Source organism: Culex quinquefasciatus, chromosome 2 (assembly GCF_015732765.1).
Source record: "Culex quinquefasciatus strain JHB chromosome 2, VPISU_Cqui_1.0_pri_paternal, whole genome shotgun sequence".
In the NCBI taxonomy this organism is placed as follows: Eukaryota; Metazoa; Arthropoda; class Insecta; order Diptera; family Culicidae; genus Culex; species Culex quinquefasciatus.
The window spans coordinates 92,420,723-92,448,124 of record NC_051862.1 but is presented as its reverse complement, the minus strand read 5'-3'; the positions used below and the strand labels follow the sequence as shown (position 1 = coordinate 92,448,124).

Here is a 27,402-nt window from a genome sequence, read left to right as displayed (position 1 = left end):
TCGTGAACAAGCGTTTATGAAATTCGGAACCACGAACAAAGTGTTCAAATTTCATGGTACGTTTTTCAAAATCGTACCATGGGATTTGAACACTTCGTTCGTGGTTCCTAATTTCATGAACGCTTGTTCACGATTTTGGGAACTCTTTTTTCTCCGTGTAGTAATACGAGTTAAATCTTGTGAAACTTCAAACCTTTTTTGAAAATTGAATGATCTTTTAGAAAAAAATAAATCTGGCTTTAAACGAACTCATATTTAATCTAATAATTAATCTGTCAAGGCCAAATAATTAGAGGGCATTTTTTTTAAAAAGAAATACATTTGAGAAATCTCAGTGTACATTCCCTCAAAAAGAAAATCCTTCCTGATATAAATATGACTTCGTCGCCGTCGTGCTAACTTGTCGTACGTGCATTTTGGGCCAAATTGAGTTAAGAACGCCATTTTGTGCAGCTCACAATGCCTCATCTTTTGACCTTTACAGATCCCCAAAATTCGATTTCAATCCTGAGATATTCAATGAAAACCAAAAAAGCTCCGAAAATTTTTGTCACTTTTCATATGAAAGAAGTTTCAATCTTGTCGTGCTATCTTGTCACTCCCTGAAAAATGATGTAAGTGCGACAACTGGCCAAAGGGATTTCAGGTCAGAACGCGTTTGACGCACGTACAAGTTAGACTACCGTAAACATTTATAATTATAACTCGAGACTCCAGCAACCAACTTCAACCAAACTTCGGGACAATGCACAGAATGGTCAGCCGAACAAAACGTGTTTGTTATTGTTTACATTGCGTGCTTTGGTTTTTGTTTATTCAAGGTCAAACATTAAAGCGCGTTTTTCTCTACTTTATGTTTAGAAATTTGCTTACTGACAGTGCTATCAGATTTTTAGAATGTCTTGAAAATATCCATATCAAACATGCTAAACAGATAACAAAGCTTACACTAATATTTTTTAAACTTCTACAAAACAGGGCTTTAATGAAGTGACATCTTATGTCAGGGCTGCCAGATCTTCAAATATTTTGACTGATTGGAATAGGTACCTTTAAAACGATATCCATTAAAAAAAATTGAAAAAATCTTAAAACTTTAACACTTTTTTTTTTTTTGCTTTATTTATGAATTTATGTACCGTAAAACGGGGTGACTTTGATAGCCGGGGTGACTTTGATAGGTTTGAGATTTTTCCGCAAAATGAAGAGTACAATTAAAATACGTAAGGAATGGTTTAGAAACATACTGACCGTGGTAGAGAAGTGTTCTAAGTACCTCAAGAAGAACTTTTCATAAAATTTTGACAAGTTTAAAAGTTATTTAACTATAGTCAAGAAAATGATGATGAAAGTCATTATTTTAAACTTCTCAAAGTGTCATGATTTTCTCAATGAACAGAATTTTTAATCGGAAAACGGAAAGCATTTTCGGATTGTTTGGACAATTTTCCACTAGCAGAAGGTAAAATAAGTTTGTAAATAATAAATAATATGTGTTTTTGAAACACAATTAGAAAAAATCTCCAAATTTATAGCCAATTTCAGTTAAACAAATTTCATGTAAAATGTGAAAACTTGTGATTCGTGCTTCGAATTCAGTATAAAATGCAATATAAATCGATAATTTTATAAACAAAACTAGTTTTAACAAATTTCAGGCAAAATTCCGACTTTTTAACAATTTTACCTAAAATTTTATGTATTTTGCTAAAAAGCTTATACACTTAGTTAACAAAATATTAACATTGATTTTTTTCTTAAAAACTATATCAGCTACTTTAGTGATGGTACATTTAGCGTACAAATAAAGTTTGAAAATCTTGAAAATGATTTTAACAAGAAAAACTATGACTATCAAAGTCACCCCGGAATTAAAACTAAGAATTTTTAACGTAACTATTTTTCTAAACATTATTGAAAAAACTTTTTTTCCGAAATAGTGCATGGACTTGGTGTGGTCTACCCCAGTACATGTTTTAAAAATAATAATCTTGAGAAAAACCTTACCTGTTGGAATATATTCTAAAAACAAATTGAAATCCTATCAAAGTCACCCCGGTTTACGGTAGCTAAAAGATTTTTACAAACTGTATTCAGCTACGCTGCTAGTGAGACACAATTTTACAGTTTTGCTATCTTACTAAACTACACCATTCAGTTACTGTTCCCTTAACAAATATTGCTTCACCTGCACTTTAAACACTGAAAGGGATAAATTCTTAAATCCTGTTGGTAGAGAGTTAAACATTACTACCCCCTGATAAAACAAATTTTTCTGGCCTTGGGTTGTTCTGACCCTATCAACATAGTACAGTTCGTTTTGCCTTGTGTTACGCGAGTGTATAGTAGAAACACCTAATAGAACCGTGTTTGTTTTCATCAGATTATTTTTGATTTTGTAAATGTGGACTAACATATTGAATTTTGATAATAATTCGACTGGTAAGGCTTGCATGGAATACAAGTCTGTAGTAGGGAATCTAACTGGAAGTCGCTTGATACATTTAATTACTCGGTTTTGTCTCGGTCAACGGGTTCAGGTACGTGTCTGCAGCGACACCCCATATGCCACTCATATACGACAATTGAGGTAAAATAAATGCATTATAAATGTTCCAACAAGTATGTAGGCTAATGCACGAACGCACTCTTCTAATAGTGAATACATAAGGTGTTATTTTTTTGATTATGTTTTGTATGTGTGTTTTCCATGACAAGTTTGATTCTATGCTTAATCCTAAGTAGTTTACAATATCCTGTTTTGATAAATTTGTTCCGCATATTGCTACATTTAGAGAATTGGTTGATCCAATGTTCAGATAACATGATTTTTTTACATTCAACTTTAGACTATTTTTATGAAGCCACTCAAGAATCAACTTCAGATCATGCTTCATATCATTTTCTATGTTTTCCAAAGTTTTTCCACTATAAATAATACAGACATCGTCTGCGTACAATTGCATTCTTCCTTTGACGTTTAACTGAAATAAATCGTTCACATAAACTAGAAAAAATAGAGGCCCTATAATCGAACCCTGAGGAACTCCATATTCTATTAACGCAGCATTACTATAAGTGCTGTTTGCATACGTATATTGAAACCTATTGGTTAAATATGATTTTAATAAGTTCGTAGCTTCATCATTGAAACCGTAATATCGTAATTTATGTAACAAGATACTATGAGAAATGCAGTCAAAAGCTTTGCTGAGATCTAGAAAAACGCAGACAACAAGTAAATCTTTTGCTTTGTAAATACAATTCATTAAATCAGCAGTAGCTGTAACTGTACCAGATTTCTGTAAAAACCCATATTGATTTTTATGTATAATATTGTTATTTATTAGGTAAGTTCTGATTTGTTTATCAAGAACTGATTCGAACAATTTCGACGTAGCAGGTAGAATTGAAATGGGACGGTAACAAGTTTTTTCTTGACTGTTATCTGACTTAAAAAGAGGAATAACTTTGGCTAATTTTAAATTATCAGGAAACACACTTCTTTGAATCATTTGATTTACTAGCTTTGTAAGTATTGGTGTTACAAAGAGTTTAGCTTTACTTAGAAATTTCATAGAAATGCCATCTTTTCCAACTGCTGCATTTTTGTTTAGATTTTCTATAATATTTGCAGTTGCTTCACAATCGATTTCAGTGAATTGGAATACTAAATTATTATTGAAAGTTCCTTGATCAAGCACGGTATTTATCTGAATTCCTGTGTATCCAACTTTGACAAAATAATCATTGAAAATTTCAGCAATTTCTTTATCGTTGGTGATACTTAAACTATTTTCAATTAAAGAGATTTTGTGAGGGATATGCGATTTGTTTTTATTGAATACAATTTCGTTTATTAATTCCCAATACTTTTTTGGATCCCTTATATTGTTTTGAAATTTGTTATCGTAATAACTTTTCTTTGCATTTTTTGTTTTATTGCGTATTCTGTTTCTTAATTGGTTGTATAATCTTCTTAATTCCATGTTATCGCCATGTCTTTTCAAACGTTGGAACAGTTTATTTTTCCTTTTGATTTCATTGAGTAAGTTTCTATCAATGTATGGTTGTATTGATTTTGGGTTCTCTATAACTTCGTATGAGCGTTTGTTCTTGTTTATATTTTCAGAGCAAATTGTTTCAAATTCTTCGTAACTTGAAATGTGTTGTAGAGAGTTTGTGAAAGATCCATTTAAGAAATTATAATTCACAATTGTTTTAGTGAACTTCTTGACTGGCATTTTGTTAATGTTTTTGATAGACACAATAATGGTTCTATGATCAGATAAATGCTCTTCCGTATCATTTATAGAAATTTGTATATTTTTGTCAAAAATATCAGTTACGATATGATCAATAATAGTGGAAATGGTATTTGACACTCGTGTCGCGTAATTGCTTTCAATTTTATTTATTATAGCGTACCCTTGTGAAACTATTGAGCTATTATAATCTATTATTGCTTGATTATTTCTATCCAATAGGTTTATATTCATATCACCTACAACAAGCATATTTTTATATTTATTTAGAGTGTTTTCAAATTTTTCGATAAAATCATTGACATTTCTTCCGGGATTATACACTCCAAAAACATTAATCTTCAGATCTGGTAGTTCGACTATCAAAAAGTTATTAACGCCATCTTCAAATTCAAATATATTGCGACTGTGAATGGTTTTTAACACAAAAATAGATACACCACCGCCCCTATCAGAGCGACAGGAATGATAAACTTTATAATTCAGAATATTGCAGATTTCATTCAGATATAGCCAGGTTTTGCTAAACACGATTACATGTATATTTTGCAGACTATCGATCAGTTGTGTTAGTTCACTCATTTTTCCACGACAACTGCGTGTGTTGAGATGTAATACATTTAAATTGTTCTCATCAAAGTGTGTGGCATTTAGTTTGTATGATATATTTAAGATCAGTTCACTTTCCATTTGGTCCTCTTTGAGATGTTACAAATACAATAAAAAAGTTTGCACACTGCTTATTACGCTATCTTTATCGACAATAGATCTTCTTCCTTACATATTCGTATTGTTGCAGAAGTTTCATCACGTTTGATAAATATTTTGCCTCTCGCAAACCATGCGAAGCGAAATCCATTTTTGTTCTTGAAATTTCTCGCTGCTTGCATAATAACTTGGTTATGGGGAGTTAAGTGATGGTTAATGTAAATACGTTGATCAATATCGAAACCGAGATTGCGGCAGGAAAGGGTGATATTTTTCGCTGCACTAATTATTTTTTCCTTCACTACGCGGTTAGAGAATTGAACCAAAATAGGCTCAATTTGTTTTGTGTTCTTCGACATCAGACGGGTAATAGAGACAACATCACGGTCGAAAAGGTGCACATTTAGGGTTTCACATATTTTGATCAGCACGGAAGAAAGATCCTCAGGGGCAGTTTTGATAACATTTGAAATCAACACATTGTTGGCCAATTGTTCCTGCTTTACATCGTTTAGAGCGTTGTTCAATTCACCCAGCTGCGATGTTACATGGAGTTGTCCGTGTTGTAGTGTAGCAAGTCCAGCGACGTTCTCTTCAACCTTACCACTAAGTGAGGTTAAGTTTTCCCGGAAAGTCTCGAACTCCTTGTTGATGAAGACTTGAGAGGCCTTCACCTCATCCACATCCTGCTTCAGTTCGCGTAGATCCCTTTGGACACCCTTGATGTCAGTCTGGATTTCTTCTTTGGACGAAGTGATCTCATTTTTCAACAGCTTGTGGAGATCGGTCAACGTCAAGGGATTTGCCATGACGTTAGCTGATCCGTGCAAAGTTTTTTTTGCAGGTCGATCCGCAGCTTCCTGCTCCTGTCCTTGGGTTGGACTAATTACACTTCGTTTTTTTGAGTTGCTTCGTGTCTCCGTAGGCATAAAAAAACTATTAATTAGCTTAATTTAATTCCAAATTTAACACGATAAAATATTTTTTTCGAACAATACTTTGTCAGTAAACAAAAGAAAGCAAAATTGATGAGCAGCACGACAAAGGCTTGTGCACTGTTCGACAGCAAAACTGAGACTTGAAAAAAATGATTTGATTTGTTATTGATATTTCAAAATTGGTTTAATGTAATGGCAGAGTTGCCAGATGTTCAGTATTAAAGACTCGTCGCAAAGAAATGCCGAATACCTTTTGAAAGCTGCAAAGTAACATAATTTCAGAAGATATGTTTATTGAATTCATGACATCAAGTTCTGATAACATTGTATAGGGTTGCCAGATCTTGGATATTTTTCCTTTAATGATCGTTCTTTTCAGTGAAGCAAATTCTCGCAACCTTAAATAAAATCGAGCAGAATGGTCTTCAAACTCCTCGCCAAAACGATTCTAGCATGACTTTGGCCGCACAGCGTGCTTCCTCACATCTGTCCCATTTCAACTCAAGCCCCAAGGTTTATCGCTTCCAGATGATGATGATCCGTAAAGCCGCAAACAGAGCAGTGACACGATATTTCGCGATTATTTTCAGATCTTGGTCCAAACTATACGACCTCGCTGAGGCTGCGGCAGCGGTCACCACCACCGCGACTATGACTAATTGTGACCGTCGAGAAAAAACTTGTTACGCAGGCTGGTCGTCATCCCAAATCGTAAACGCCACAGCTAAAGACGCCTGACAATGGCCCATCATCAAGAAGATGATCATGATTATTTCCCTTTCGAGACACAGTCGAGGTGGTTGACTTGATCGAACGGTTGCGCCGACGCCGACTGGCTGAGACAACGAACGAATCTCGTTACGCAGATTAGTTGGACGGTTCTGGTGGGCAAGGTTTCAACATTCCACCTCTCTCTATACCACGAGGATGGTCACCTTAACCGTGATGAGTCACTTCCTGAAGCGGTGTGATCGAGAAATATTTGCGTGCGGTTGATGATCCGCTTTTAGGGAAAGGTGATTATGAAACGGAGAGTGACTAACGCGATCACTTGAAGCCCTTTAATGGGGGAGATCTCGAGGACTTATGACTCTTATGATTCGTTGATCGTCAAGAAATTCCCACATCTGAAGGTGAAATTTGAATGTTAAACTTGCAAACCACGGCGTTTCTGTTGTCCACAACCTTCAAATGTTTCACCAAAACAATTGTACCAAGTTGCTACCTCGTAGCCGCAACAATTCTGTCGATTCCGACGAACCCAAACAGCAGTCAGTGCATCAACAAACGGCACTGCTTCCTATTTGTGCGGCGCAGGGCACAGTTCCGCATGCTGTTTCTTGCCGTGTAGTCTTTCCCAGCCCAAAGAACCTCCAGCTATAACACCCCTCAAAGCGAGTGTTAACCTACAGCCAAAACGTGATTGATTTATGGCCATGCACCACTTTGTCCACGTCCATCTCTCCGCTCGGAAGAACCACGAACGAATTATGTACCAACATATATTATGTATCACAACAGCGCCAACCAACCAAGCTACGATAGCTGGCTGGAAGAAGATATCATTCTTCGCAGAGACCACATCGTATAGAGGTAGGCCAGTCGATGTAACCTTCTGGTCTGGATCTACGAAGCTTGTCTACCATCTAGGAAAGCGCCTACAACGGGTAAGATTTGCTCCCCTCGGAATTTGATTGATTGACATATCTTCTTTCTAGGGCTAGGGCGCATATCTCCACTGCTGGTGGGTGAGCAGGGACTGTAGGTCGTCCGTCTATAGATGATAGGGGAAACCACGAAACATGAACGGCAGGTTTATCGCCATCGGTGCAGGCAACCAGGACGCCCATCCAGCGTTAAGTGTTTTCAATCAATTATGTGTAATTGGCGCATGCATGGGACTATCAGCAGAAGTGAGGAGGACGACACTAACTAAAGGGAGGACCTTGTTTGCACCGTTGTACGGTGACACACAATGGTGTTGTTGAACAAATAGGCAAATATGGTACTTGTTGTGTAGGTTCGTGTGTGAAAGAGGGCTTGGAGGAAGAATTTGATATACCTAGTATATTTTTTAGTTTCCTTTATCAAGAAAATTAAACACATTTTATGTTTGAACGAAGTTTTGCTAGCCACAATATAAGCAGGGTTGCCATTTGGTTCAGGAGTTCGTAGCTTGAGTGCATACCTAATATTTTCTTACATTGGATTTGTTACAATATTAAACCACAGGGACAGCTTCCCGAATTGAGTAACCACCATGTATAATGCTATAATGCTATAATGCTATAATCCTGTAAACTTACTTTCTTCATGCATTTCGTTCGACTCAGAATTAAAAAACAAATAAATTATTTGTGTAAATTGTCATTCATTAAATTGTGCACTTGCTGGACCACTCTATTTCAAAAAGATCTGGCTTCGAAAATATCACTTAAGTAGTCTTAACTTAAAACAGAGTTACCAGATCTTCAAACTTTTAGACTAGTTTGAAAGGTGATGGGTCATATGTTAGTCCGGAAAAGTTGATATGCAGATAAGTGAGATCGAGCTTCACATTAATATATCAGACAGGGTTGTCAGATCTTCAATATTTTGGACTCGTTTGAAAGGACATTAGATTACCTTCGACAATATTAGGATCATACATACATCCAGACTGATCACGCCTTCCGTCGGAAGGGAAGTAAATGTTGGCCCCGGACTAACCTAAAGGTTAGGTCGTTAGCTCAGTCCAGGTGTAGGAGTCGTCTCCCTGGGTCCTGCCTCGGTGGAGTCGCTGGTAGGCAGTTGGACTAACAATCCAAAGGCCGTCAGTTCGAATCCCGGGGTGGATGGAAGCTAAGGTGTAAAAAGAGGTTTGCAATTGCCTCAACAATCAAGCCTTCGAACACCTAGTTTCGAGTAGGAATCTCGCAATCGAGAACGCCAAGGCAATGCTGTAGAGCGAATAATTTGATTTTTTTTGAGTTGAAATTAAGGGGAAATCGCATGTAAAATGCGTAGGAATAGTTCAATGTTTCAATGTTTTTACTCTTAAACGTTACTGGTCATGGTTTTAAATTGTACTTACATGTAGCAGAATGATATAAAACGATTTACGGAACTGACTTAGCCGGATTAAGCCTTAGTTAAGTGACTTAAGTACATTATTTACAAGTTTACATCGAAATATTTTTTAAAAACTCCTACATTAGGCAATTTTAAGTCTAGAAAGACTAAACAGTAAAAAAAATCATGTTAAAATTTCATCTAAAAAGGAGTACATCTTTTATGTCAGAAAAAAGCTTTAATTTTACCTCTAATAATGTGTAAATTTACATCTGGCAGACGCTAGGAAAAAATATCTGTAATCCCGAAAAAATATCAAACCGGCGACAGTTTTATCTAGCTTTACTAAGTCCGCGCCCCAACACGCACAGCCATCTCGCCGCTGTGAAAATTGGACGATCAAAGCCAATGTAGCTCTATGTGTTCCGTACATTGTATACTGTATTTACTGCATATACGGTACATAGAGGTACATTGGCTTTGATCATCAAGTTTTCACAGCGGCGAGTTGGCCGTGCGGGTTGGGGCGCGGACTTAGTAAGCTAGATATAATTATCGCCGGTTTGATATTTTTTTGGGATTACATATATTTTTTCTTAGCGTCTGCCAGATGAAAATTTACACATTATTAGAGGTAAAATTAAAGCTTTTTTCTGACATAAAAGATGTACTCCTTTTTAGATGGAATTTTACCATGATTTTTTTTACTGTGTAGATTGCATAAAAATAATTAAAATGGGGTGACTTTGAGCCAAGGGGTGACATTGTACCAAATTTTACGTTTTTTTAATAACTAACTGAGGACCCCGTGGCGCGGTGGATTCGGCTACCGATTCCTCATGTGTGCTAAGTAGAGCGTCCAATTTCCCGGGGTTACAAAATTCCCGGGAAACGGGAAATTTTTAACGAATTTCCCGGGAAATCCCGGGAATTCCCGGGAAATTTGAAATATATCGAAAATTGATCTTATTCTGCTTCTGATTTATATTTTGCAACAAAATTGTATAGAACTGCAACTTTAATGTTCAAAATGAGTGTAGGGGTCAATTAATGGCTTGACTGCTTATAAAAATCATACAACTTTGCAAAAAAAAAAAAAATTCTTATTATATCAATTGATTTTTTTTTTGTTAAGAAGTATTATTTTTTTAAATAAAACAAGCCTTACCCGAAAAACTTCGTCTTTTCCTTTTTTCGTTTGTTGACGTTTTTAGCTTTTTCCTTGTTCAGCCTCCTATGATCAAAATTATATTTTACGCAATTTTTTCTATACAATCTGCAGATTTTCCGAAATCGGTTCCAGAGTGGCCAAAGTTGCCACTTTTTGGCGTAAGAACCTTCCTTGGGCTTATACGAACCCAACGCAACAAAGAGCACCTCGTTCCGACGCTCCGTATTGAACTGATTCGCGTTCGAACAAAACCGTCGAAATTTTTTATATATATAGATATTGAATCAGTGAGTAAAATTCACGCTTCTTAACCATAAAAATGCTATTAAATTTGTCTCTGTTACCATTTCAAAGGAATATGTTTAAGAATAACGTTGACTCATAAAACAAAAAAACAAATAAAAGCATGCAGAAATCATGTTTTTCATGGCAAATAACTTGTTCTAGACCGTAATTTTATCAACAAAACTCATTTTAAGGATTTTTGGGCAAAATTTTTACTTTTTATCAATTTCACCAAAAATTTATAGGTATATTGTTAAAAAACTTATAAACTATGTTAAGTAAAATTTACACATTGATTTTCTTTTTCTTCTTAAAAACTTATCAGCAACCTTAGTGATTGTGTAAAATTTGAACACATTAAATCTGATTTTAACAACGAATATTTTGTACAATGTCACCCCAATATGCTAAATACAATTTTCAACGCCACTAGTTTTCAAATACTATTGAAAAATATTTTTTTACAACAATAACGTCATGATTCGAAATCCGGACACTTAGTAGCATATCATTTTCGTTATAGCTGACAAAAAATCATGTAATAAGTTGGAAATGAAGAAATATCATCAGGACGTAGTATTAACAGACAGTTTAAAGAAAATGCATGCAACATATGTCTTTTCTAACAACTTTTCATCAAAATTTGAAAATTAAAATGACTTGTTGTGCTTCGAATCCCGGACACTGATAAAAGCTGATTCGAAATCCGGACACTTTTGCTTCGAATTCCGGACACTCGTTTTTGCTAATGAATCGCACAAATTTGGACTGAAATGTTAGTGAATGGCATTCTTTAGGTTTCAAATAAGCTGTTAACATCATAACAATCAATGTTTTATATAAAAAATTGCTAGAATTTAAGGAAATCAAAACCATAAATTTCTGCTTTGCCTTCCCGGTGCTTCGGATGCCTATGAAATATTTCACGTGAAATGTTTCGCATTTTAGGTAATCATATAATTTTATTTTATTTAACTGTTTTGACATTGACTACAGCGTTCAAACAAACTTTAAATGAAAGTTGATGTTAGAATTCATCAAATCACACAGTTTTGACATTCATAATGCGAACTTATATCCAAATAATTGATAAAACAAAATGAGGTGTCCGGGTTTCGAAGCATCCGGGAATTCGAATCATGACGTTAGTGCATGGACCTTGTGTGGCCAACCCCAGTACATGTTTTACAAAATAATAATCTTGAGACAAACCTTACCAGTTGGAAAAAAATATAAAAACAGAATGAAATCCTATCATTGATACCCCGTTTTTCTTATAAATTCAATATGCACAGTAGATTAAAATGAATAAAATTAAGTTAGGTTCTCTCATTAATATTTTTTCAAATAAAAAAAATTAGGACCAAAAAGTAAGGAAAATGTATACTTCCGCTTGAATTTCGGGAATTCCCGGGAAATTTAAAAATTTCCCGGGAAACGGGAAATATTATTTTTCGGGAAATCCCGGGAATTCCCGGGAAATTTTTTCCCGGGACGGGAAATTGGACGCTCTAGTGCTAAGGGGCCTGGGTTCGATTCCCGCCCATCTCCTCTGGGTGTTCTGTGTTTGTCCCGTTAGTTAGTAAATTCAGTCTGAAAAGACGGTGTGGTGTCTATTAAATAGCTTAACAACAAGCTCGATAAGCTTGAATTGTAAGGATTAGGTACTCGTTGCAAATATTGTTGTCCTCTCCCATAATTTTGAAAATTCCATAGAAAGTTGAATTAGAACGAAAAAAAACTACAAAGGAATTTTAGCCTTATTATTGGACCCTGACAAGAGTTTTAAGACACAAACTACATTGAAAACTTACATCGTCCTTCATATGTAAGTATTTATAAGTTCAATAACCTATACATATTAGACTATACTATTTTCACATTTTCTTAAGATATGCCAGGCTTGTTAAAACAGTGGATGAGTGGTTGTGTTTTCACATGAGGCAGGAGTAGGTTTTGTTTTACTGAATATATTATCAGTAAAAGTACTTGCTGATCAATAATATGTTTTGATGAATTTCAACGATGATCAAACTGTATGAACAATACATTAATCAATTATAAATTACAGTTTTTATGATGATTAACTGCAATTTTGCAAAATCATAATTGGTTTGAAATATTAATCCTGTGGGAAGTTGTGCCATTAAACTTTTGCTAATTATAGTCATTACACAGGGCAACAAAAATGTTTGAGCTAAATGATAGCTGAAATACTCACTACATTTCATTCGTATGGTTCAAGTTTATAAACGTTTTAAAACAAAAAAAAAACAATATTATTATTAATGCAATGCTACAAACTTGCCACGTCACATAATTGTATTTTCTTTTTTTGTATTCAAAACGTATCGATTCAACATGTGCGCATCGTTTTTAAATTTGTCACTTATAGATGATTTAAAATCAAAGTTAAAACATATTAATTTGCGATCTGCGCAACAATATCATCAAATTATTTTTGGGTTTGGGAGCATAAATAGACCAAATCAAGCAGTCTGCAAACAAATATTGACATAAACTTAATGCTTATCAAAACAATCTTTTGTACATTGTCACCCCTTGGCTCAAAGTCACCCCATTTTAATTATTTTTATGCAATCTAGTCTTCCTAGACTTAAAATTGCCTAATGTAGGAGTTTTTAAAAAATATTTCGATGTAAATTTGTAAATAATGTACTTAAGTCACTTAACTAAGACTAAATCTGGCTAAGTCAGTTCCATAAATCGTTTTATATCATTCTGCTACATGTAAGTAAAATTTAAAACCATGACCAGTAACGTTTAAGAGTTAAAACATTGAAACTTTGAACTTTTCCTACGCATTTTACATGCGATTTCCCCTTAATAGCAACTAAAAATACTAAAACTGACCGTATCCGAAATTTCTGCCGGCAAATATTTTGAAACTTGGTCCAGAGGTGCAGAATGGTCCCAGAAACCATGTCCAATCATTGGTTTGGGTGGAAATTTTTTCTTCATAATAACGGTCTGTGGGGGACCCGTGGTGGGTGTACGAGTCCATTTTTATAGCAGGATCATGGCAGCAGGAGCAGGTTTTTATGTTACACATGATCAATATGACAAAGAATTTTGTAAATTAAGGTTATTTAAAATTTCATGCTTTATTTTGAGTCCAAATTTTAAAATAACCGAGATTTAAAGTTTGTAGCTTTGTCGAAATATCAAATTTATGACCAGTATCGTAAACGATGACGTTTGGTAAATTTTCTCTCGTTGGAACTTTCCTTAGGGCACCGGCCACTCCAGGTTGTGACAAATTATGTCTAAACGCCAATTTTTATGTCCATACCAATATGGAATGGTTTATCTTTTGAGCAATTCTTTAGGAAATCGACCGATTTCGACCATATTTATTTTTTTTATTTTTTTTATTTTAAAAACTTTGTGGGGACCAAAAAAGCTATTTTGTGTCATTGGTTCACCCATACAAGTTTCCATACAATTTTGACAGCTGTCCATACAAAAATGGTACGTAAATATTCGAATGTCTTTATCTTTTGTATGAAGTTTCTGATCAATTTGGTATCTTCGGCAAAAATGAAGCTATTGTTGAGGAAAAATGTCAGAAAAAATAGGTACACGGAAAATTTAGTTTTGCCGATTTTATAAATATATTTTTTTTACAATTTCCCAAAATCCGTTTTTTTTATTCCCGAGATTTTTGATATGTTTTAGCAACTTTTGAGCCATATAAAAATAACGTCATGATTCTAATTCCTGAACGCTTCGAAACCCGGTCAGCTCATCTTGTTTTATCAATCATTTAGATATAAGTTCGCATTATGATTGTCAAAACTGTGTTATGTGATGAATTCTAACATCAACCTTCATTTAAAGTTGGTTTGAACGCTGTAGTTAATGCCAAAACAGTTAAATAAAATAAAATTATAAGTTTACAAAATGTGGAACATTTCACTGAAATATTTCATGGGCGTCCGAAGCACCGGGAAGGCAAAACAGAAATTTATGGTTTTGATTTCCTTAAATTTTGTTAATAAAAAACTAGTAGTATAATCGGGATCAAAGTATGGAAAAGCCATACTTTGATCCCGATTATATGAAACAAATATTGTGTTTAAAATTTATTTTATCGTAACTATCTATCGTAACACGTTAATGAGATAATTTTTGAGCTACCGTCATCAGGGGTGACATTGGGTCTGGGGGGTGAGATTGGGTCATACAAAAATGCTGAAATATAGCCATTTTGAGTTTTCATAATTTCTACCCAATTGATGCTCAATTTTCAATCGATTATATCTTGGAAACCATTGATCAGATTTTCAATGTTAAAAAGTGAATCTTTTGAAACAATTTGTAAACTTTTTGAAAAAAATCCGATTTTTAAAATCACGACCTACAATTTAATAGGGCCAAACAGTATGATTTTTTTATGATTTTTTTAAAAGTAAAAACATTTTTTTAAATAAATCATGCTGGATAAAACAGTAGATTGCTTCAAAGAATGATTTCATCAAGTAAAACTTAAATTTTACGACATTCATACTTACAGTGACTTCCTTTGTCCCGATGAGAATACCACAGCAGGGGACTGCGAGTTCTGAACTTGATCCTCAGGATGCGCGTTCCAATAAGAAAATGTAAATTTTACACACAATGCACAGAAAACATGAAATTGCTACTTGCACAACAAAAAACACTAATCACACTGAATTAATCAAATCTTCCAGGAAGTATCCTACTCAGGTACCCCACTCACTCTTCTATTCTTTTGTTTGGCTTGGTTGTCTTCTTGAATTCTTCGCAGATCTTCGATTTCGTGTCGCGATTTTTGCGTTTCACTTTTCCTTCGGCTCTTGAGGTTTTCTTCCACCAAAGGGGTTGCCCTTACCGATTCTGCACACCGCTGACGTTTCTGCCCGGTCACGAAGCTATCATTTCAAGGTTAAACACTTTTGCTTTCTTCCCTGATGATGACGGTGGCGGCCAGGTTGCTCATTAAATTCATTCCACTCTCTCTTTCACTTTGGTTATCTCCCCGGTGTTGTGGGAAATAAATAAACAACAAACAAACACAAAAAAATGCCGAGGGACTGAGACTTGCAGACTCCACCAGCTCTCACGATACACTTCTTTCTCTTTCACGTGGTTGGGCGACAGCACGTCACGAGCAGGCTTGTCGAAGTGCCGCGTGTAGCTATTCAGCCCGCAACGGAAATCGAAAGTGAACTTCGACAACGCGACACACACGATCACGATCTTCACCAGCTGGCCAAATGGATTTCGCGATTAAGTTCAAACGCGGATTCTGCGGATCTTCCGGGACTCGCTCCGTAGAGCGGCTACTTCGACGGCTAAACTCCGACGTCGACTAGCGGCAGCAGCAACCGAGCTTCAGAACCGTTGGTGAGCTACTGGGCCCGCGGCACGGAAGATCGCGCTCGAGAAGATGATGCGAAGGATGATATAGCAGTTCTCGGCGGCGCGAGGTGGGGCTCGTCGCAGGGATCCGACACTTCCTGGAAACAAGATAGGCAAGGCCCACTCTGCGAGGGAGAGAAAGAAAACAAAGCTGTCGTTACTATAAAGATGTCTCAAACCAGTGCATATAAAAATCAATCGCCACGATCGCCACGGCACGGCAAAGTCGGACCCCGTCATGGAAAGGCAACAGTTATGCGATTAAATGGGTATAAATCATCGGATGGATGGAAGTGCGTGAGGAGAAGTGTGCACTGGGGACAAGATTGGAGAACGGAGGATGGAGGACACGCCATCGCCACGAGACTCTTGGGCAGTGTTGTCAGGAATTATTGGCTTTCGCACGTCCTGTGTAGAACTGGACATTTATGAATAATTAAATGAAACTGTTATCAAACTAATGGATTCTGGTTTGTCCGGTCAAAGCGGTATGCATAATTGATAACACACATTGTATGCAAAGGTATCTCATCTCATTTGGATTTCTAGCATGTCTGAATGATTCAACAATCAATCTTGGTGTCAATTCCCTTTGATGTTTCTGATAAGTCGTAGATATTATTGACTTTTCCAAGCACTATTAAATTGTATACAGGTTATGTTTGTTTCATTTTTCTGTAGTTGAAAAATATATGGATAAAGCATAACACATCTCGACAATTCTGAAGTTGAGCAATTCTCTACGAAATTGGCTGATTTCGACCATTTTTATTTTTTGTATTTTTTTATTTGGTTCAAATTTTGTGGGCTCCTTCCCTATGACCAAAGTAGGCATTTTGTGTAATTGGTTCACCCATAATAGTCTCCATACAATTTTGGCTGCTGTTCATACAAAAAATGGTACCTAAATATTCAAAAATCTGTAACTATTGAAGGAATTTTCTGATTAATTTGGTGTCTTCGGAAAAGTTGTAGGTATTGATCAAGACTGTTCAGAAAAAATAGGTACCTATACAAAAAAAATCTAGTTGATTTTTTAATCAACTTATTTTCACAAAAACTTAATTTCCCAAAATCTGTATTTTTAGATTTACTAATTTTTTTGAAATGTTCGAACCGGCTCCGTGGCTTAATGGTTACGGCTTCTGCCTCACAAGCAGAAGTTTCAGGGATCAAATCCCGGTCGGTACCTTTGAAATTTGGAATCAGGAATTGGAACTTTGAATATGAACAAAAACGAAACAGAATCAGGTGGGATTCGAACTCACACCTTTGGATTGATGGTCTGGAACTCTAACCAGTCGGCCATCTGAAGGTTATAAAACATGTTGTATTATTCTTCTCATATTAAATACGCTCTGATCCCTGATTTGCCTGAAGGGATTGGGAGTCTTAAGATAGATCAAGGATCCGTCTGGTGCTTGCTTCTATTTTAAGGCGGGGCCGGACAATGCCCAACGACCTCGGAATTGGGCCGCTAGGATCTCTGCCATTCTGAAATGGGTCGTTGGAAGCAGCGCGAGGGCTATCACCACCTAATACCCGGGGCTGAGATAAGTTGTATCAGCATTCGGCATATACAAAGACAAAGTCTGATTCAAATTATACTTTCCCATAATTTCGCTACCGGTTAGCGGGTATTGGATTGGACCACAGACAGACAGACAGACTAAATTTTTTGAAATGTTTTAGGGGGAAAAAACCCACAACTTTTGAGCCCCAGAGAAGTATGGTCAAAAATTCTGCCACCGGGTAATGATTTTTTGAAAAAAATAGTTATTTTTGGAAAAACTGAAATTTCTAATACGTTTTTTGACCTATTTTAATGTAAAATTGAATCTTCAATCGAAAAGTACTTTACAGATTTTTTTTATGAAGGGCCCCGGTTTCAAGATATACCACCGAAAGTTTGATTTTCGTGAAATAATTGCAGTTTTTCGATTTTTTAAATAGTGACCATTTCTGGATTTTTTTTGCCTTCCTAACTGAGGTAAGGCTATAATCCTGCTATAAAAATGAACTTTTCTCAGAAAACTCGTAGACACACCTTCGTGTATACCTATCGACTCAGAATCGAAAACTGAACAAATGTCTGTGTGTGTATGTGTGTGTGTATGTGACCGATTTTGGTTGAACCAGTTGCATTCGATTTTGTTTAAGGTCCCAAAGTTTCGATATGTAGTTCAAAAGTTATGTATAAAATTGTGTGTTTTTTTTTTTATCCGGATGATAGATTTTTTATCCGGATGATAGATTGGAAATCGACTCAAATATCACTATGTTGTACATCGTTGGTTAGGTAATCAAAATACCCTTCCAATGAATCCAAAACATTGAGAATCTGGCAACCCTGTCTCGAGTTATGGCCACTTAAGTGATGTTTATGTACTTTTTTGAAACCGGATCTTACTTAAATGTATTTAAACTATGTCCGGATCCATCATCCGACCCTCCGTTGGTTAGGTAATTAAAATACCTTTCCAACGAGTACAAAACATTGAGAATCTGGCAACCCTGTCTCAAGTTATGGCCACTTAAGTGATATTTATGTATTTTTTTGTATCCGGATCTTACTTAAATGTATTTAAACCATGTCCTGATCCATCATCCGACCCACCGTTGGTTAGGTAATTGAAAGACTTTTCTAACATTTAGAATCTGGCAACCCTGTCTCATGTTATGGCCACTAGTGATGTTTATGTACTTTTTTGAAGCCGGAATGACGTGAGTTAATGTATTTAAACTACACAGTAAAAAAAAAATGTTAATATTACTTCTGGGAAGTAGTACATCTTTTATTGCAGAAAGAATGAATAATTTTACCTCTGAAAATGCGTAATTTTATCACTTTTCTAGTGTAATGCCACTTTTCAGTCTAAAATGAGGTAAAATTACAACATTAAAGAGGTAATATTGAACCTTCTAAAATTACATCTTACAAAATTACATTATTTTTTGCTATGTATGTCCGGATCCATCACCCGACCCACCGTTGGTTAAGTAATCGAAAGACCTTTCTAACGAGTCTAAAATATTGAGAATCTGGCAACCCTGTTTCGAGTTTTGACCTCTTGAGTGATATTTGTGTACTTTTTTTATTGCGGATCTTGAGACAAAACTAGATGATATTTGTGTCCAATCCCATCGAATCGCCAATTGTTGACCAACCACCAACCATATAGGTGGATTAAGTTAGTTTTTTTTAAAGCAACTAATGGTCCGATTTTCAATATTTAAAAATAAAACATGCGTGAAATTTTCCGATCTCTTTCAAAAAAATATTTTAAATTTTTTTGAGTCAAGACTAACATTTCAAATGGGCATAATATTGAATGGTTGGCTCTTTTGAAATGTTCATTTGTTTTAAAATTGTTTTTGAAAAGATCTGAAAATTTCACGAATGTTTAATTTTTTATCATTAGTTGCTGAGATATTGACAAGCGCAACCCCTTAATTTTGCTATCCCACGTTTTGTGAGTTTTACTATTCATTCAAAAATTCTCCGACTTTGCCTTTTGAAATTCCTCAAAACCTCAAAAAATAAGGGGGTGAATCGTTGAGTGAACACTTTGCCCATTGTATTTCAATTTAGTTTGGAAATTTCTACTAAAAATATTTTTTAAGTATCGATTAGTACTACTTTAAACTGCATTGAGAGCTAGATTACATAGAGTAAATTTTAGAGTTTTAAATAAATTACAAAATCAAACTGAAAACCGGATTACATTCTTCAAAAGTGTCCATCGATTACGTAAAAAAAACTAAAATAAAAGAAATTGATGTATTGAACATTATTCCTTCCCTTAGCAAAATATTTCTAGCAAAAAAAAAAAAAAATGTTTCTAGAATGCAAAAAAAAAAAAACAGTAAAGGCAACTGTTCTACCAGTATGACGTACACTCCCCGTTGGGTCATTCCCATGTAATCCGGGCGGCGACGGCGGTAAGTGACGAGAACCTCCCCGCGTAACTTCCAATAACAACATTCGATAACTGCCCGGCAAATCAAAACACATCAGACATCATCGCAAAATCATGCAGTCATTCGAACCGTTGACTTGATATTACACAACGCGGAGAAATACTCTCGAGCAGAAATCAAACTGCCAATTATCACCATAATCTGGAAACCCTGAACCGTCCGGGTCAGACTCTCGGCAGCCGGCGAAGCCACCAATCCAGCGTGCAAATGAAAACAACAACAAAAAAATCCCATAAAGAGTCAGATCTTCTACGCGACTCGGACCTGGGGTATTCGCCCTTCGGCCTCAGCGCGTGTGTCTTCTTGTTGGAGGCAAAAAAAAAATTGAGACAAAATAACAAAAACGAGGCTCGGAACCGGTACCGATTGGGTTGAACAGTGCGAGCAAGACCATGTCCGCACCAGGGCTTCTTCCCATGGTGTCAGGTTGGTCTCGAAAGGTCCATCGGCGGGAAGAGGTGCGCGCTTAATTTAAATTTATTGCTGCACAACTTTTACCGTAAGTCGATTTTCTTCGTAAAATGTGAAATACATCAGGTTGCACCATCGGCTCGTCTCCATCATCTTTTGCTGCAATGCAATAAAGGCGGACAATATCATGGCGCAAGATGTCAACATATAAGTCGATTTCAATATGAACAGCGATTTATAAAATGGATGCATTCAGTGTGCAGAAACGGTGAAGGTTGATATTTATGATTGGATTCATCCGTTCCGGAATGGTAATTTGTTTTAGCACCTTCACCTGGGAGGTGGTCAATTTCTCATGGTTGACACATCTTATGAAAATATTTTGATCGATTTGAGGTAGCAGTTTATACTTATTTTTTAATGTTTACAATTAGGCTGGTACAAATTTTATTTAAAGTTTTGGCTCCCCCCCTTCAAAATTGGCCTGAAAAATCAAAGGCAAAAAAATATGTTTTCAAAAGGTTTAAAATTGATTTCTAAATCAATTAAAAATATATATTTTCACGGTCCTCCTTGAAAGAAAAGGTCTTACTGGACAGCTCGTTCCAACGGGATTATAGCTGATCCATAAAAAAATGTTTGCTTGTAAAAGTATTTTTTTGCATTAAAATTAAAAAAGTGATCGGAAATGGGTTTTTATCGTGTTTTCGTTGTACACAAAATTTTACACTTGAACTTGACTTGAAAGCCTTATTGGATCGACTGACACCTGTTAAAAATACAAAACCACATGCTTGGAAATCTTCGAATAATGGGGTTCAATACTACCATAAGTTTGACAAAAAAAAAAAAAAAAAAATAAAAATAAATAAACGGACATTAAATAGACAATATAAAATAAGGCCGTTGGAGAATGTGTCATGTAATGTTTGAGCTCAATATTGAATTGAAAACGTCTAAGGTATGTATTTTTGTAAAGTTATCTTATAAAAGTTTAGAATTTCGCAAATCAACATTTTTCATTGCATTTTTTTTATTGAACTTTGTCGATCCCTATGTCCAAAAAGCCATATAACATCATTAGTTTCTTCATACAAGTCTCCATACAAATTTGGGGGCAGTCCAGAGAAAACTGCTATGAAACACTCGAAAATCTGCATCTCGAGAAGGGTTTTTCTGATGGATTTTATGTTTTCAGCAAAGTTGTAGAACACGTGAGAAAAAAAATCACACTCTAAAAAAATTACCCTTTTTTGAAAAACTTTTTTTCACAAAAAAAAACGATTTTGATTAATTCTTCGATATTTTGCATTTTCTTGTTTGTTTTATAATTTTGACAAATTATGATTTCTTGATTTTTTTTAAAGTAGGGGGACAGCATCAAATTTCAGCGTACCTCTAATGTTGCCATATCAGAACTTTGACATTCAACTACAGCTAATCAAAAGCGTTTTCAACTGAAATCGAGTGATAAATTGCTAAATAAGATGTGAGCAAGCAAGTTTCTATCAAATGTTTTGCAAAGTTAGTTGTTTAAATAGTGAAAATCCGCAAATTGGATGGAAATGGGAGCAAGTGCATAACCTCCCAAACATACGAGAATTTCCCCAAGGTATCGAAAATGCACAAAAAAAAATAAACAAATGATGTAAAATTGAATTCCAAATTATAAAATGTGAAATATTGATAAAGTGCATCGTTTTTTAGTTATATGTTTTCAAATAATCATTGCTAGTATGAATACAAAGAGACGAGTTGTTCCTTTTAATTCCGCTATATATTTTTAGTCGACTAGTCGAGAACAGAACACTGATGAAGTCTGCAAGTAGTAGACGAAATACGTATCTGTCAAGATATTAAAAATATATAGCGGAATGAAAAGGAACAACTCCTCTCTTTGCATTCATAGTAATGCATTCTGCTAAAACGCTCAACCAAACCACAAACATTACTAGGTTAAAACAAAACGTCTTGGCACTTTTTGACTACTAAACATTGAAAAATAAAAAAATAATGTATCTATTGGGTTAAAGTTGATCAAAATCGGGTTTTTGTGATAAACAGTTATGAAACAAATAGGGTAATTTATTTTCAGAATGTAATTTTTTTTTTGAGTGGTTCTAATCAAAACCTACAATTGAGTAAAATAGAGTGATGGGCTGATCTTTGATTTCAGGGGGTAGCCCCGAGGGAGACCAGGTTTGGACCACTCCAACCTACAACTTAGCTTAAGATACTAAATCGATCATATAATCTCTTCAAGAGATACAGATTTTTTAATTTTTCATGTGGACTTTGAAAATCTAGTTTGTTTTAGTCATTTTAAGCCCCCAAATTTGTATAGAGCCATGCATGAAGAAGCTAATAATGCAAAATGGCTTATTTGGACAAAAGGAATCGACAAAGTTTTATAAACAAAAACAAAGTTTCATACGAATCAAAAAGTACATAAATTTTAAATTAGGATTTTTTTTTGCGAAATTTTAGAGATCTGCTCGTTATCAAAATTGGACCAATTTTTTCAAAGTTTAGTATTTTATTTTTGACAAAGATAATAGGGACGTGGCGTTACATCGTGCTGCCATCTGGTTTTTTAAGCGCAAGAGTGTAAAAAAGCTGAGTCATCGTCTAAAAAAAGACGGCGTCCTATCTCGCCCAGCAAAATGAAGTCGATAAAGTAGTCGGTTTCGATGAGAAAAAGTGGAAAACGTGGTCTAAAAATAGCGACGCCATCCTCCTATTGACTAAATTTAAATTTAGATGGGGTTGGAAAAGAAAATTTGTGCCCTTGAATGCCGCGGTTTGTTTTTTATGCTAAAAGCTTTTTTTTAAATTGGTCTGAGTCATACACACGGAACCCACTTGATAGGCTCACCCAAAAGAATGAGCTGCGAAGTTCAACGCATTTAAAGAAGTTTTAAAAAATATACAAATGTAAGCTAAAGGAGAATGGGCAAATTTGTATGGGAGCTGGTCCAAGGATGTACACGAACGGGACTAACTTTTTTCGAAAGATCTCGCCGAGACATGAAAAAAACTCTTCTGGACGAACTCTCTAAACCCCGGAGTTCAAAAGTTACAAGTTGTTGAAGTTTGAGCATTTTGGGTTAAAATGTACAAACAATCGTATTTTTGCTATTTCTAAAATCATTCATAAAATCTCTGTTTCATTATGGATTTCGATTTTCTTGACTTCATTCGACGTGTATCAGCAAAAACTATGAGTTCTGATTTGTCTTAGCATGATTGAAACATGATTTCTCTTGTTTTTATCCGTTTGAACCGTTTGTGCTAGAGGTATCCCATAGAAAAAAGTCGAAACTTCAAGGTTTTGAAACCGGATCCGACCCAGACTGCTTCAGTGAGTATGGAAGGCTTCAGTGCAATGTTGCAACAACTTATTGGGATGGTCTGAGTCATCCGAGAACTCCTTGGAGTTAAGACCGGTGAGTCTACCGCAGTAACAAGCAAGATGTCGGCCGTTTTTGACCACGGATCATACCCGCATGGCTTCAGTGAGTATGGTAGACTACTATGCTGATGTGTTGGAGTGTCCTGGGTTCTCCTAGGAGTCCCTGGAGTTAAGATCTGTGGGTCTACTACCGTAACAAGCAAAATGTCGACCGGTTTTGACAACGGAACATACCCGCATAGCTTCAGTCAGTATGGTAGACTGCTTTGTTAATGTGTTGGGATGTCTCTGGTCATCCTAGGACTCCCTGGAGTTATGATCTGTAGGTCAACGGTGAAGCCTTCCAGACTCACTGAAGCAGTCTGGGTTGGATCCGGTTTCAAAACCTTAAAGTTTCGACTTTTTTCTTTGGGATGCCTCTTGCACACACGGTTCAAACGGATAAAAACAAGAGAAATCATGTTTCAATCATGCTAAGACAAATCAGAACTCATAGTGTTTGCTGATACGCGTCGAATGAAGTCAAGAAAATCGAAATCCATAATGAAACAGAGATTTTATGAATGATTTTAGAAATAGCAAAAATACGATTTTTTGTACATTTTAACCCAAAATGCCCAACCTTCAACAACTTGTAACTTTTGAACCCCGGGGTTTAGAGAGTTCGTCCAGAAGAGTTTTTTTCATGTCTCGGCGAGATCTTTCGAATAAAGTTTCTCCCGTTCGTGTACATCCTTGGACCAAATTTGCCCATTCTCCTTTAGTGATTTGTGGAGTGCATTTGGTAATCCATAAACACACATCATATAATATATGATGAAAAAAAAGTTTTCGTGACTTAATTTTGAGATAAAAAACACCATCCAACCCATCGATCATCGCGCGGGGAAAACATCCCCGTTATCACCCCCGCCGGGATTCTGTCCACGTTTATGACAGTTGATGGTCAGTTCTCTCGCTGGCCTGAGGTAACAACCGTCCAATCAACCAAACCCAACGACCAATTCGATGGCAGTGATTCTCACTTTCGTTTTCACTTTCGGTCAACCGGTTCCTGACTTCTTTTTTTTTTGGAGGTGAGCTTGCTCCCCGTTTGGCGTTATTACCAATGTCCGAATTCGGTGATTTAAAGAGGGAAGAGGGTAAAAGGTGACAAGATTACGCGATGTAGATTATCGACGCGTGGGTCGTGACGTGACGATGCTTTTCGGTGATTAACACGTCATGCGCGATGACAATATGGATTTTGAGAGGAATGACTTTGTAAAAAAAGATCAATTAGTTTGGGGAGATGCGTTCACCGATTTGTGTTGATTTTGATTGGGAAAAATAGACTTTATGATAATCCCAACTCATCAATTTAAAGCCCCATGTCATTTCAGGATTACCCTCAATAGAGCAACATTTCAAAAATAAACAACGTTTCAAATCATTTTGAGCTGGATCATTTGCTGTGCACCCTTAAATCTATTAATTTGGTATGCAATATCAATTTGATAAAAATTAACCTTGGTCCAACCACAGACTCAATTACCCGAAAGTGCAATTTTCGTCGACATCGAAACCAGTTTTACCGCAGCACTTATCTCCAAGGGCGCTTCATCACATGTCCCCTCGTGCTTACCTGGCACAAGGCCCATTTCCCTGATTGCGCTGTTTGATTCCGCATCGATTATGTTTTACAACAAAATTGCAAAAAAAAAAAAACAAAATTGTTCTTCATGAAACACACAAAAACCAACCTGTACCCCACTTCCATATGCCGACAATGCGCTCGATTGGCCCCAAAAAAGTGCACTGTCGAAAATATGAACAAAAAAAATACAAAAAAAAAACTGCACACAAATATTCCCGCCACAATCAACCGATCGACGTGGGACCCACTTGCGCCCGGTCTGGGGCTATCGGCTGATGGGGCCAGCTTTTTTTTCCTTTCGTTTGAATAAACCAATTTTTAAGGTCACCACCGTCAACCGCAAGCCGCAAAAGTGGCCACGGCAACAAGCCCACAGGAGAATTGATATTTAATTCATGAGTGCAACCTGCTGCAAGTACCTTCCATTTTACGGAGGCTTATGTGTGTTTGTGTGCACTGCAGTGTGCACTTCGACAAAATGAGCGGTGACATGTGAGAAAAATACACAATTGATTACAAACAAAGATCAGGTGGGAAAGTATTGCATTGTTAAAGACAAAATTGAAAATTTGGATCTATTCAAACTTTACCTTAACTCAATTAAGATTTTGGATTAGCTATAAATAGACTTTTTTAACATAATTTACCAGTTAATCAAGAATAGCAAAAAAACTGATAAATTCTAGTGAAAAGGTGAAAAACCACGTTTTGAGTCTAAATTGCGGTTAAATTAGATAATGCAAGGATAGTAAAAAATACTGTGTAAATGATTCAAAATCATTTTAACACGAAAACTTTAAAAATCGTCAAAAATTAGTTTTTAAATGAAACATATTTTTTTTCGGAATTTTGAGGACAATAATAGCTATCTTGTGACACACGTGTTTTTTGTGATCACGGATCAAAATTGATCAATAGGAAAAAGTTTCATGCGAATCTAAGAGAGGTCGGGCTAACTGCGGAGAGTGACCAAATAACGTGTTAGCGAATTGAAATATCTTGGTTGAAATCACTTTTAAAAACAAGTTTAGAGGATAATAGTTATTTTCTAAATATCTTAAGGTTGTACAGCTCGGATCCAAGGATAATGCTAATGATCAACTCTTCGGATTCGGTTATTCGGAATATTGGTTTAGTTGGTTCAGTTTAATTTTTAAGTTCTAAATTTGAAAAATTTAAAAATTAAATTTTTGCAATTCCGTCGTGAAACTACTTACTTTTCCTGTCATTCTTGAACGACGAAATAGCCTACTTTTCTGTACCAAAAATAAAAGAATAGAATAGCAACACTTTTCAAAATAAATGCTGAAAAGTTCTACTTTTCAGCACTGAAATGGGTGCTGAAAAGTTGAACTATTCTGCACTTGTTTCGAAAAGTAACACTTTTCAACATTTCTTTATTTAAACGGTTTATTGACAAAATACATGAAAATTTGACTTAAAATTTCACTCAATGGGTGTTTTTCGGAATTGCAAAAATGTTGCATGGAACTCGTTGCAAAACTTGATTTTTTCAGCACTCTTCGTATACGGTTTCAGCACTATTCGTATACGGTGAACCTCGTTGGATAAATGTACGACTCGTGCTGAAAAAATCCTCTTTTTGCAACTTGTTGCATAAAATACTATTAGGAAATTTGAATTTTTGAACCATGCTATAAAATTGGATTTGGTGGCATCAAACATTGCTATTTCTATGAAAAATCAATATCTTACAAATTTTGACCAAACCTGAATGAATAGTTATTAACTTAACTTCAAATTTATTTACATTTTATGAAAAGTAAATAAACTTTGTTAAACAAACATTGAATAGTATTTTTTTAAAATTAAAAGTAAGTATCACGTCTTTTTATTGTTGTAAGCTTTGAAAATATCTCCAAATCATGTTTTATTTTTTTCTGTTGAAGTTGAGAATATCGTTGATAATTCCCATGATTAGCTATTAGTTCAACTATTAGCTATTTGTTTAGTTCTCTTGTTTTTTTCATTTTATTATTTTAATTAAGGACAGAGGGCAAAAAAATGCATTAGCGATCAGAGTTACGTAAACGTGAAATTAACCTTAAGTAAATTTTAAATGAAAACATTATTTTTCAAGGTTTTGGATTATCTTTTATCTTCAATTATTCAAAGAA

General features: G+C 35.5%; 1 protein-coding gene across 7 annotated transcripts in view; it reads right to left on the bottom strand.

Moving 5' to 3' along the window:
• LOC6036918 (mucin-17) overlaps positions 1–27,402 on the bottom strand; it is a 159,470-nt gene that overhangs the window by 106,821 nt on the left and 25,247 nt on the right. For 6 of the 7 annotated variants that reach the window (XR_005277043.1, XM_038251852.1, XM_038251847.1 and 3 more), the window contains one exon: positions 14,954–15,949. The gene's annotated coding sequence lies outside the window, so the exon portion shown is untranslated. The remainder of the gene's footprint in view (positions 1–14,953; positions 15,950–27,402) is intronic. The other variant, XM_038251851.1, reaches the window with a different exon arrangement.